Genomic DNA, 10,767 nt, shown 5'->3' on the forward strand with positions numbered 1-10,767 from the left:
CACCGCAGTCACCTCAACCTTCTGTGGATTCACATCGTTCTATCAACACCACTGATATACAAGTTATGCCGGTTTATATCACGGTCAAATATGGAGAGTTTCAAGCCAACTCCTCGAGTCACCTTGAGACTCGGGGGCTACGATGACATGACTAAGCAAATCTTGCCAGTTTCAGCAAATTTAAGAACCCCAGGACGATGGAGGGAAAGATAACCCGGTCCCGGAGGCTACTGTTATTTGAAGGCCGTCAGAAAATTTCCGGCTTAGTAAGTATATGATAGTTACAAAATCCCGGCTCAATGAAGAAGTTCCGGATCATCAGAAAGGATTCCGGTTTAAAATCCGGCTCAAGGGAAGTCAGTCTCATTGAAGCTCTCAAATATCTGGTTTACAATCTGGCTCAAGGGAAATCTATTCTCCCACAAAGCTCTGAAGCGCCCAAATCCGGTTTAAAAATGTCCGGTTCAAAAAGGAATTAACTTCTCGCAAGTTTGAGTTGAAAGTCCATCAGAAAATTTCCGGTTGAAAATGAAGATACCGGTTTACAATCCGGTTCAAGGGAAAGATGTCTCCCACAAAGCTTTGAAGCTCTCAATATCCGGTTCAAAATCCCGGTTCAAGAAGGATTTATCTCTTGCAAAAAGTTAAAGGGTGCCAAAGAGGACCTGCTGCCATGAAGCACGGTCCAAACATGGGTATCATACCTTATTGGCTTATCATATTATTGGTCACTTGGGGGCTTCGTCGTATCCGAACCATAGCCACGCCTCTTGATCGGCCTAGTGCCACAACATCACTTGGGGGCTTGGTCATGTCCGAACCAATGCAACGCCTTTTGATAGGCGAAAGCCACCAGATCACTTGGGGACATGGTCAAGTCTGAACCAGTCACGCCTCTTGATCGGCCTAAGGCCATAGAGTCACTTGGGGGCTTGGTCGAACCCGAACCATTGCCACGCCACTTGATCGGCATAATGCCACGGTTTCAGTTGGGGACCTGGCGGACTTGAACCATAGCTACACCTTATTGGGAGCTTGGTCGTGTCCGACCATGGTAACACCATCTGATCGGCTCAGTAAAGCCTCTTTTTGCAAAAGGTCTTATCATTGCCTTTGCTTCCATATTTTTTCATAACTGTTATTTGATTTTTGTTGCGTTTTTAAACCGACATTGTTAATCTGTTTCAAATTGTCAATTACAAATTGGCGGAACACGGTTAAATCCTAATCCGGAGACTATCTGCCCAGTTTGATTTTCTATTATCATCCTATTATGGAGTAAACCGGTGTTCATTAACCCGGCTTGACTTTCAATTACAAGTTGTCAATACAGGATCAAGTTATAATCCGGAGACTATCAGCCCGGTCTGGTTTGACTATGAGTCGCCAGTATTATATATGGTTAAACCGGTGTTCATCACAACCCGGTACGGTTTATCATCAACCGGCACAGTACGAAAGGAGTTATCATTACTCAAGATTGGGGTTATCACTCTTACTACAAAAAGTTGGTAAAACTAGCAATGTGATTCAATATCACAGGTATGATATATTTCAAATTTGATTATTCTTGAACCGTCCAGCGGTAAACCGCCAGGACACTTTAAACTTGTTGTATACAGAAACAGGTTGAATAAAGCATGATTATAAATCACTGACATTTATTAAACCGGCCTGGCTTTGGACTATACGTCGCCAGTATATATTTGGATTGCGCCATTGGAATAATACGTTTATAAGTCATTGGGTTATATTATTCAAATAGCCAAACTTGGCTGAATTTTCATTATGATATTGGATGAATTTTTCATACCGGATTATATTATCTTGAATAGCCAACATGGCTGGATTTCCATTATGGTTATCAATAACCAGTATTATGATTAAGGTTTTCAAAGTCACTTTAGCGCAATGGCTATCATATTATCAATGGATATAATTTATTCTACAATTGAAGGAATAGTCCCGAGTTGCTGCAGGCTTATAACCCGGCACTTGGGGGCTACATTATTTAAGTTGAGATTACATCAAATGTGCTAGTCTCATGTCGCTGCAAGCATGCACCATGACACTTGGGGGCTAATGCAAAGTCATTTTTTGCTCATCTTATTGAAGACCCAACTCATCATATTATAGTGAGCCGGCCCTTGGGGGCTACCAATTGCTCCTGTCAACAACTCAAGGTACACAAGTTAAATCCATTATATTGAAGGGTCCACTGCTCAGTTGGTAAAGCACAAGGCTCTTAACCTTATGGACGTGGATTCAAGCCCATGATGGGGGTTACATCATATGATGTTATTTTCATTGAAGTATATATCAAGTCCCAGCTCAATATTATCTTACTGAGCCGGCCCTTGGGGGCTACACATCATTGCTCAAATCTACATGATTATATTTACAAAGTCCCTGCTCATTATTGCATAAATGACCCGGCCCTTGGGGGCTACATTGGTTGAAGTTTTATGAGTATAAGGCAATTTCAAGTCCCTGGTTGCTGCAAGCATGACAACCCGGCACTTGGGGGCTACATAATATGGAGTGTCAATTTTTACTAGTGACTGGGATGAACAACATGGATTTCTTCAAAAAGTGGCAGTATTGATATTGAAGCAAGTCTTAAACCATAACTTTGTTTTGCTCAAGACTTGGCGGCTACAGGTAATATGCATATAAGGAGGAATATTTTCAAAATTTTCAGTCTTGAGCAAACGAGATTGAACCGATGTCTGCAACAATCATAACCCGGCGTTGGCAACAATCATAACCCGTAATTATCAGTTTTTATAACCCAGCCATTTTGGTAATGTTAAACCGGCAAGTTTTTACATCTTCAAATCGGCTAAATATCAGATGAATATTTCAAGACCAATATTTCTTAAACTGGCGCTTTGGAAGCTGACTCAAGTGGATTATTCTTCACAATATTTTTCTATGAGAAACCAACGTCAGCAATTTGAGTATGAAGGTGGTTATTGACCCGGATTTTCTAGAAGGAGGAAATAACAAGGACTTAAGGATGATCAGTGTCGGTCTACAAGAATTCTTAACCCGGAGCACAACCTGTCAAAATTGTTCTGGTTTTTATTTTGCAGCATAAGTTTACCATGGATAAATCCAAGCTAAACTTGGGGGCTAATGTCGGGGATATACCCCACGGCGTAAATCGGCCGGAAGTTTAACCAGGCCGGACTTGGCGGTTTATCTGAAGACCCCGCTGGCACTTGGCGATTCACCGGGCGACCCGTTTGGACCTGGCGGTTCACGACTCATTGGTAACACGGCAGGTGGGTGCGAGGAGCGACAAGACCTGGTGGCCCAATGGGCGGTTCATGAAGGCCGGTTCATACTATGATGGGCCGGTTTAAGAGGAAAGGCAGGAGGAATATTTACCTTACAAGGAGTTAAGACCAGGACTTGTATTCGGTTTGTATTAGAGATAGAATAGTCCTAATCCTAATAGGACTCCACATGTAAACCGCCCCTTCAACATATATAAGGAGGGGCAGGGCTCCCCAAAGAGGGACAAGCTACAAGCTACAAGCAATAAGAAACAATCTTAGGGCTAGACACAAAGAGGAGATCCGGTTTACGGCGAATCCCTCGTGATGATAATGAGACCTAGCCTCAAACAACATGTAGGGTTTTTACCGGATGATGTTTCCCGAGGCCCGAAGCTGTCTAAATCCCTGTCTTGTGTTGCGTCTCTCGGTTCCGCTCAACCCCTCTCAAGCTACCACATAGATGCGTTGGCCTCGCGACTAAGTCCTGACACTAAGGACATCTGCCGTGACAAATCCACGACACAGCCCGTCTCCGAAGATTCTACGCCTAGCGCCGGACTCAGAGTTCGTCTCCTTCCTCCGTCCACATTTTATATTTTAGCTGTCTTTTGTTTCCCTCCTTTTTCCTCCCTTTTTAGTAAAAGCCTTTGAGGGTTGATATGCGCATTGTTCGCACACACTTGACATGCTACTCGCACTCATTATACTTGGGGGCTTCTTTAACAGAAGCTTATTTATACGGGCTTCATGCCCAACACATGTGTCAAACTTCCGCATGTACCTTTTATTCACCATTATATGCATCGATATGACTTAAGTTTTGGCCAAGCTAGGTTGCCTGGCTCCTGTGCTTACCCCTACGTTCCCGATTGTTCGGCTAGGAGGTAAAGGGAGCACCTCTGCGATTGTTACTGTCGGGTCAGCCTGATGTGTACCTCAGACTGGGTGAAGCCGAAAGCTAGCGTTCTTAAGGGAATATTCGGTCGGTGACTTGAAAGATGATTTATTACTTATTTATTTATCTGCCCCCAGATGCTTTTCTACTCTTTTCGCAGTCCGGACATGCACTTTAGGGCATGCCTCCCAGGGAAAGGAACCCCTAACGGAACTATTCTCCCTGGAAGATGTTTCTTCCTAACCATGTAATATAACATAACTAGTTGGGCAATTGTCTGATAAAGCACTAATGACCCCTACGCCTGGTCTCCATGCATGCCCTGGTTTTTATATAACCGTGAGGGTATTCGGACACACTCCGGACTTTTGGGTCCCGAGGTTGAAGCGAAAAGGTCCGCAAAGACAAACGATCTACAATCCAGCTAGAAGGCATTTTACATGTCATTTTAAATTACATCGTCAAATTGACTGATTGTACTCCTCTTCAATCCCATCTAACAGGCTGTCTAGTTTACAGTCCCGTTGGGAATATTTTGCGGCCAACTCTACTTGGCCGTACAAGAGGCTCACAGGGATCTCCTTCCCATCAGGCCCCATAGGTCCGACCTCGGCCATGTTGTTTGGATCAACCTTCATGTACCGCGTCTTCACCATGGCCCAGGCCTCCCTGGTGCATTGATGGCAGGCCGATATCTTCCACAGACAGAAGCGCTGCCATACTCCCTGAAGCTTCTCAGCAAGCCCTCCAAGACCCTCGGGTAGGGAGACGGATGGCCATAAGGCCTGAATGACGCTGCTCATCGCCTGCCGAACACGCTCGTGCAGTTGCAGCAGCTCGGGAAGAAGGTCACCCGTGGAACCAGGCATTTCCTCCGCCGAACGACCCGTGAGCACACCTCGCCGAACTCTTGTTTTCAAAAGAGTTTGCTCAAGCACTTACTGTAAATGCCGCGACGAAGCCGCCGATTCTCCTTTACGGAGTCAGACAGCTGGACCCGAACATCTTTTAATTCTTCGCCCAGCTGGGTGTTGGCATCTTGGAGTTTGTTCCTCTCCTGCTGCGCCCTCATAAGCACCTTCTCGCCGGCCTTCAGCTGGCGCAGCAGATGTTGCTTGTCCGGATCTAGTCCGGCACCCTCTGCAATATTATTGTCAGACTTACGCACACGCCGCACTTCATAAACTACTTATTTTTTCGAAGTATGTATTACCAGAGGGGGTCTCTGTGGCTCCCCCTGCGGCGGCTAGTGCGGCCTCAAGTTGGGCCTTGCACTCTCGAAGCTCCTGGGATAGGTGGGTATTCTTCTCCGTAAGATCCTGCATAACAAATGATCCTTAAATCAGTTATTTTAACTCTTTTAAGTCTCGGGGGCTACTGGCGTATATAACTATTAAAATTCCTCACCCGTATGTCTTTCACATACTGCTCCGTGGCTCTGGTTAAACCATCTCGAGCAGCACGGAGGTGCGCGTCCCCCGCATTAAAGGCGTTCAACGCCTCCTGGGAGAAACACGTGTCACGAAGAACTGTCTGGCGGCGCCTGTGATTCATGGCACTCTCCACCTCGGACCTGGTGGCGGACAGCCTGTCGGCATCCTCCGTTGGAGGAGCATCCGGCTCACGCCTTGTGTTCGCCTCCCCCTCCGGACCCGGCGTTGGAGCCTGGCTGGCGAAGGTTTGATTGGCAACCTCTCCGGGCATAGTCCGACGAGCGCTCTTTCTCCTGGAAAAATCATGAGCATTAATATACCTCCCAGGAATCTTTCCCTTAAAGACAGTGGTGCGCCATACCGTTGCAGCGATGTTTCGATTCGCGCCGCACTCCTCTTCCGCCTGCTGGGCCGCACTGACCCTTGTTGGTCAGTCACCCCAGGTTCGGCTTCCCGCCTCAAAGGCACCTCCTGCGAGGCACCGTTGGTATACGGTGGTCAGAAATAAGCATGGATGAAGTAATGATGTCAGGACTCTGGTCACAGTTACCTCGGAAGCCGGAGATAAACAGGGGTAGTCGGCCGTAATGGCGACTATCGGTGTCAAAACCGGCGGATCTCGGGTAGGGGGTCCCGAACTGTGCGTCTGGGCCGATGGTAACAGGAGACAAGGGACACGATGTTTTTACCCAGGTTCGGGCCCTCTCGATGGAGGTAAAACCCTACTCCTGCTTGATTGATATTGATGATATGGGTAGTACAAGAGTGGATCTACCATGAGATCAAGGAGGCTAAACCCTAGAAGCTAGCCTATGGTATGATTGTTGTAATGGTTGTTCGTCCTACGGACTAAAACCCTCCGGTTTATATAGACACCGGAGAGGGCTAGGGTTACACAGAGTCGGTTACAATGGTAGGAGATCTACATATCCGTATTGCCAAGCTTGCCTTCCACGCCAAGGAAAGTCCCATCCGGACACGGGACGAAGTCTTCAATCTTGTATCTTCATAGTCTTGGAGTCCGGCCGATGATGATAGTCCGGGTATCGGGACACCCCCTAGTCCAGGACTCCCTTAGTAGCCCCTGAACCAGGCTTCAATGACGATGAGTCCGGCGTGCATATTGTTCGGCATTGCAAGGCGGGTTCCTCCTCCAAATAATTCATAGAAGATTGTGAACACCAGGATAGTGTCCGGCTCTGCAAAATAAATTCCACATACCACCGTAGAGAGAATAATATGTACACAAGTTCAATCTACTGACGTATTTTGTGGCATGACATCACACCACTACCAAGCCTTTACTTGAATCGTTTTTATTATACCACCTCAGCGCGTTTAGCGAAGCGGTTTCCTTGGCACGTCTTGTCGAAGCAGAGATCGTGTTCCCCTTATTCCGGGATTCCCATCAATATGGACGTGGGTAACCCAACTGCACCATTGATTGTGGCGCTTGGGAGATAAGCGAGTTTTACCAGGCCGGGGGGACGCATAGTCTTCATCCGCCCATATATAAGGGGATAAGGATCCGCCCTTTTTACCTACACCTTCTTCCTCCTTTGCTTATCCATCTCCGCGCACTCGAGCTCCAGCACCCAAGTCCGCACATCTCGCCTCAACCTTCTCCAGCCATGTCCGAAGCGGGAGGCAAGTGGATGGCCTCCTCCGTTACGGAGGGGAACATCGAAAAGCTGCGCGGCGCTGGATACCTGTCCAGTGACATCGCGCACCGGCTGCCCGACGAGGGGCAGCTCATCCCCACCCCCAGGCCCCATGAGAGGGTCGTATTTCTTCCCCACTTCCTCCACAGACTGGGCTTCCCACTTCACCCCTTCGTCCGGGGGCTCATGTACTACTACGGACTGGACTTCCACGATCTGGCGCCAAACTTCATCCTCAACATCTCGGCGTTTATCGTCGTGTCCGAGGCCTTCCTCTACATACAGCCGCACTTCGGCTTGTGGATAAAGACCTTCAATGTCAAGCCGAAGGTGGTGAAGGGCGTCCAAGCGGAGTGCGGAGGCGCCATGGCGGACAAAATTCCCAACGTCATCTGGCTCGAGGGTGCCTTCGTGGAGTCCATCAAAGGGTGGCAATCGGAGTGGTTATACATCACCGAGCCGCGTGACCCTAAATGGGCAGCGGCCCCCGAGTTCAGATCTGGTACCCCCATGCAGCTCACCTCCTGGAAAGAGAAGGGGTTGCTATGGGGTAGTTCGGAGGAGCTGACCGGACTCCAGTACTGTCTCCAGACCTTGGTGAACAAGAAGCTTAAGCTTGTCAACGTGATCCAGGTCATGCTCGTCCGCCGGATTCTCCCCTGCCAGCAACGGGCCTTCAATTTGTGGGAGTTTGATCCGGCACAGCACCGGACCTTGAGAGGGCTCTTCAACACGATGTACGAAGCTGCCTAGAGGTTGTTGTTCAAGGGCGGCGAAGCCCCCGCATCCGCAACTGAAGATCGCGGATTCAGCACGAAGCGCCCGGCCGGCGAGGTAAGCTTTGTTATCCTTTACGGGACACTCATTTCTTTCATACTTTGACTCTATGTGGGATCTAAAACTCACAATGCCTTTAACAGGACTGGCAGAAGACGTCCAGACAGGTTAACTGTCCGGCTCCCCTTCCCGAAGACCCAGCGGACACCCGTTTAACGGGGCTGCTGGTTCCGGCTCTTTACGTGGTGCCGGAGAAGAAGGCCAAGAAGAAGGCCACGGGAACCCGAAGGAGTTCTCGGCGCCAGGTGGTATCGGACTCGTCATCCGATGGCTCCGAGGCGGACTCCTCCCCCGAAGACAAGGAGGACAAAGAGGACTCTCCCCAAGAGGGGGGAGAGAAGAAGAGGAAGGCTTCCCCAACGAGGGAGGCCGAAGGGTCCAAGAAGGGAAGGACCCTTCCTCCGGACTGCTGCGCCAACGCCGACGACGGCGACGAGGGGTGGCCCTCTAGGGCCAAGCCCCCGGCAAGATCGTAAGTGTCCGAATTCCTGGACGATTTATAATTTCTCCTTTTTTTGCCATGTGGTGTCCTTCTAATGCCGCATACAACCTGTAGTCCGGCCGAGGACGATCTTCCCGCTTCCTCGAGCGGGTCCTTGGCTCCGTCGGATGTGGATTCCATTCCGACCGCCTCCACCCCTCGTGACACTGAGGACGCCGAGGTGGGATCCCAGGAGGGGACCCACCAGGAGGGGGAGGCTCCGGAGGAGCCACAGGGAAACCTCCCGGACTTCGCACCGGACTCCGCACCGGAACCCGCAGTGGTTCTGGAGTCCGACAGGCTGCCCCTTCGTAAGAAGGGCAAGACCGTGACACCGGCGGCCTCCGTCTAACCGGAGGCGCCGGATAACTTGTTGGAGGCGCTCAACGGCGCTTCCATCGAGGAAGAACACCGCACTATCATGAGTGCGGTGATTCAGAAGGTTCAGCTCGCCAAGAGGGGCAGACCGAAGCCTGTAGCAGCCTTCTAACAGGCTTTAAGGTAAGAAAATTTAAAATATGTAATGTAATAACGCATAGACAGTAGCCCCTGATGCTCGGTTCAGTGTTCTAAAAGAAAAGCCGGACTGAGGATCTAAAAAGATATACGCAGGAGTTCTAAAAATTATGTCAATATGGGATTGTAGGCTGTGCTGCTGACCTCTGCCGCACTAAAAATTATGTCAATATGGGATTGAAGCAGAACCTCGAGCGGTCCGAGAACGAGCTCGGCCTTGCCAAGAAGCAGCTCGAGGACAAAGAGGGTGAGTAAGACCGTATTAAATTTGTACCTTACAGAAAAGGATTTTGGTTGCAAAAAAATAACAAGGATAATGTGGGCACTGCAGGGGCCACGAACGAGGTGGCGACCCTGAAGGTGGCCGTGTCCGCGGCCGAGCGTAATGCGGCCGCGGAACGAGCGGAGCGAGAGAAGCAGGAGGCGCGGGTGGCGGAGGTGCAGGAAGAGCTCCAGGCTCTCGTGGAAAAGCATGAGAATTTGGAGCGCGACTCGAAGACTCGAGAGTCCGAGCTTGCCTCGGCTCTTGAGAGTGCCAAAGCCGCTAAGGCCGAAGCCCATAAGGCCCTCCAGGAGATTGAGGCGGTGAAGAAAATAGCGGCGGGTAAGGCATTTTTCATGCAAAGCAAGCATGTGAATGTGAATTACCTGTTACTTACCCGAATTCTGAGCTCTCTAGGAGCGTTTGCAGATCTGCCTCACAGCTTGTCCGATGCTGCCGCATTCTACCAGGCCAAGGAGGGGAGCTCGAAGGAGAAGGTCTTCTGGTCTCAGTATGCTGGGGCCGGACATCCGGTGCCCCTTAGCGACCAGCTGAAGTAGCTGGTCGAGCTCCACAAGGTAGCCGAATAGACCATGAAGGGCCTCATAGTTCGGCTATGGCCCGAGGAGGCCATGCCTGGGAGCTACTTCGGCCTAGTGCGGCGGCTGGTGGATGCGTGTCCCTGGGTGGAAGTCGTCAAGCGCTCCGCCTGCATTGAAGGTGCCCGTCGGGCCCTTTCCCGTGTAAAAGTGCACTGGGCAAGCTAGATGCTGAGAAGCTTCTGATGGACGCGCCGCCGGCGGGCAAGGAGTATCGCACGCCCGAAATGTATTATAAGAGTGTCCTCAAGGGTGCCCGCAAGATTGCGGATGAGTGCTCCAAAGATGTAATATTTGAGTAGACTCGCAATGTGTTATCATGTGCGCTGAAAACTTTGTTCATATGCGCTAAGCAATGCTTATTAATTTAAAATATTACCTTCTGTGCGGCTGTTTATCAAATTTGAGAGATGGCAAGTCGTCGGCTTCAGCCCCCATGCCACTAGTGCTGGGGTGTTCGGGATAAACTTGAGCACTCTTGTTCCCATGTTTGGGTCCATCTAGGGAGGCGCTCAACACAACGAACGAGGCAACCGGACTTATAATGCTTGAACACTCTCACTTAGCCATAGAATTCTATAATTTTAAATTTCGGCGAAGCCCCTAGTGTTCGGAAGACCGAGTTCGGGGCGCTATCCACGCCTGGGACGGACAAAGCCGGTTCCTCACTCTAAGCGGCATAAGTCTTTAGGTACTCGAAAAAACCTCTTGAATAGCGACCAGCTCTCGCCTTATCATGACGGTCAGTTTTAGCTTTCTCCACTGAGGCGCTCGCCCAGCTCAACCGGGGCGCAATCGC

The sequence above is a fragment of the Triticum dicoccoides genome, chromosome 6B, assembly GCF_002162155.2.
Source record: "Triticum dicoccoides isolate Atlit2015 ecotype Zavitan chromosome 6B, WEW_v2.0, whole genome shotgun sequence".
NCBI classification, from domain to species: Eukaryota; Viridiplantae; Streptophyta; class Magnoliopsida; order Poales; family Poaceae; genus Triticum; species Triticum dicoccoides.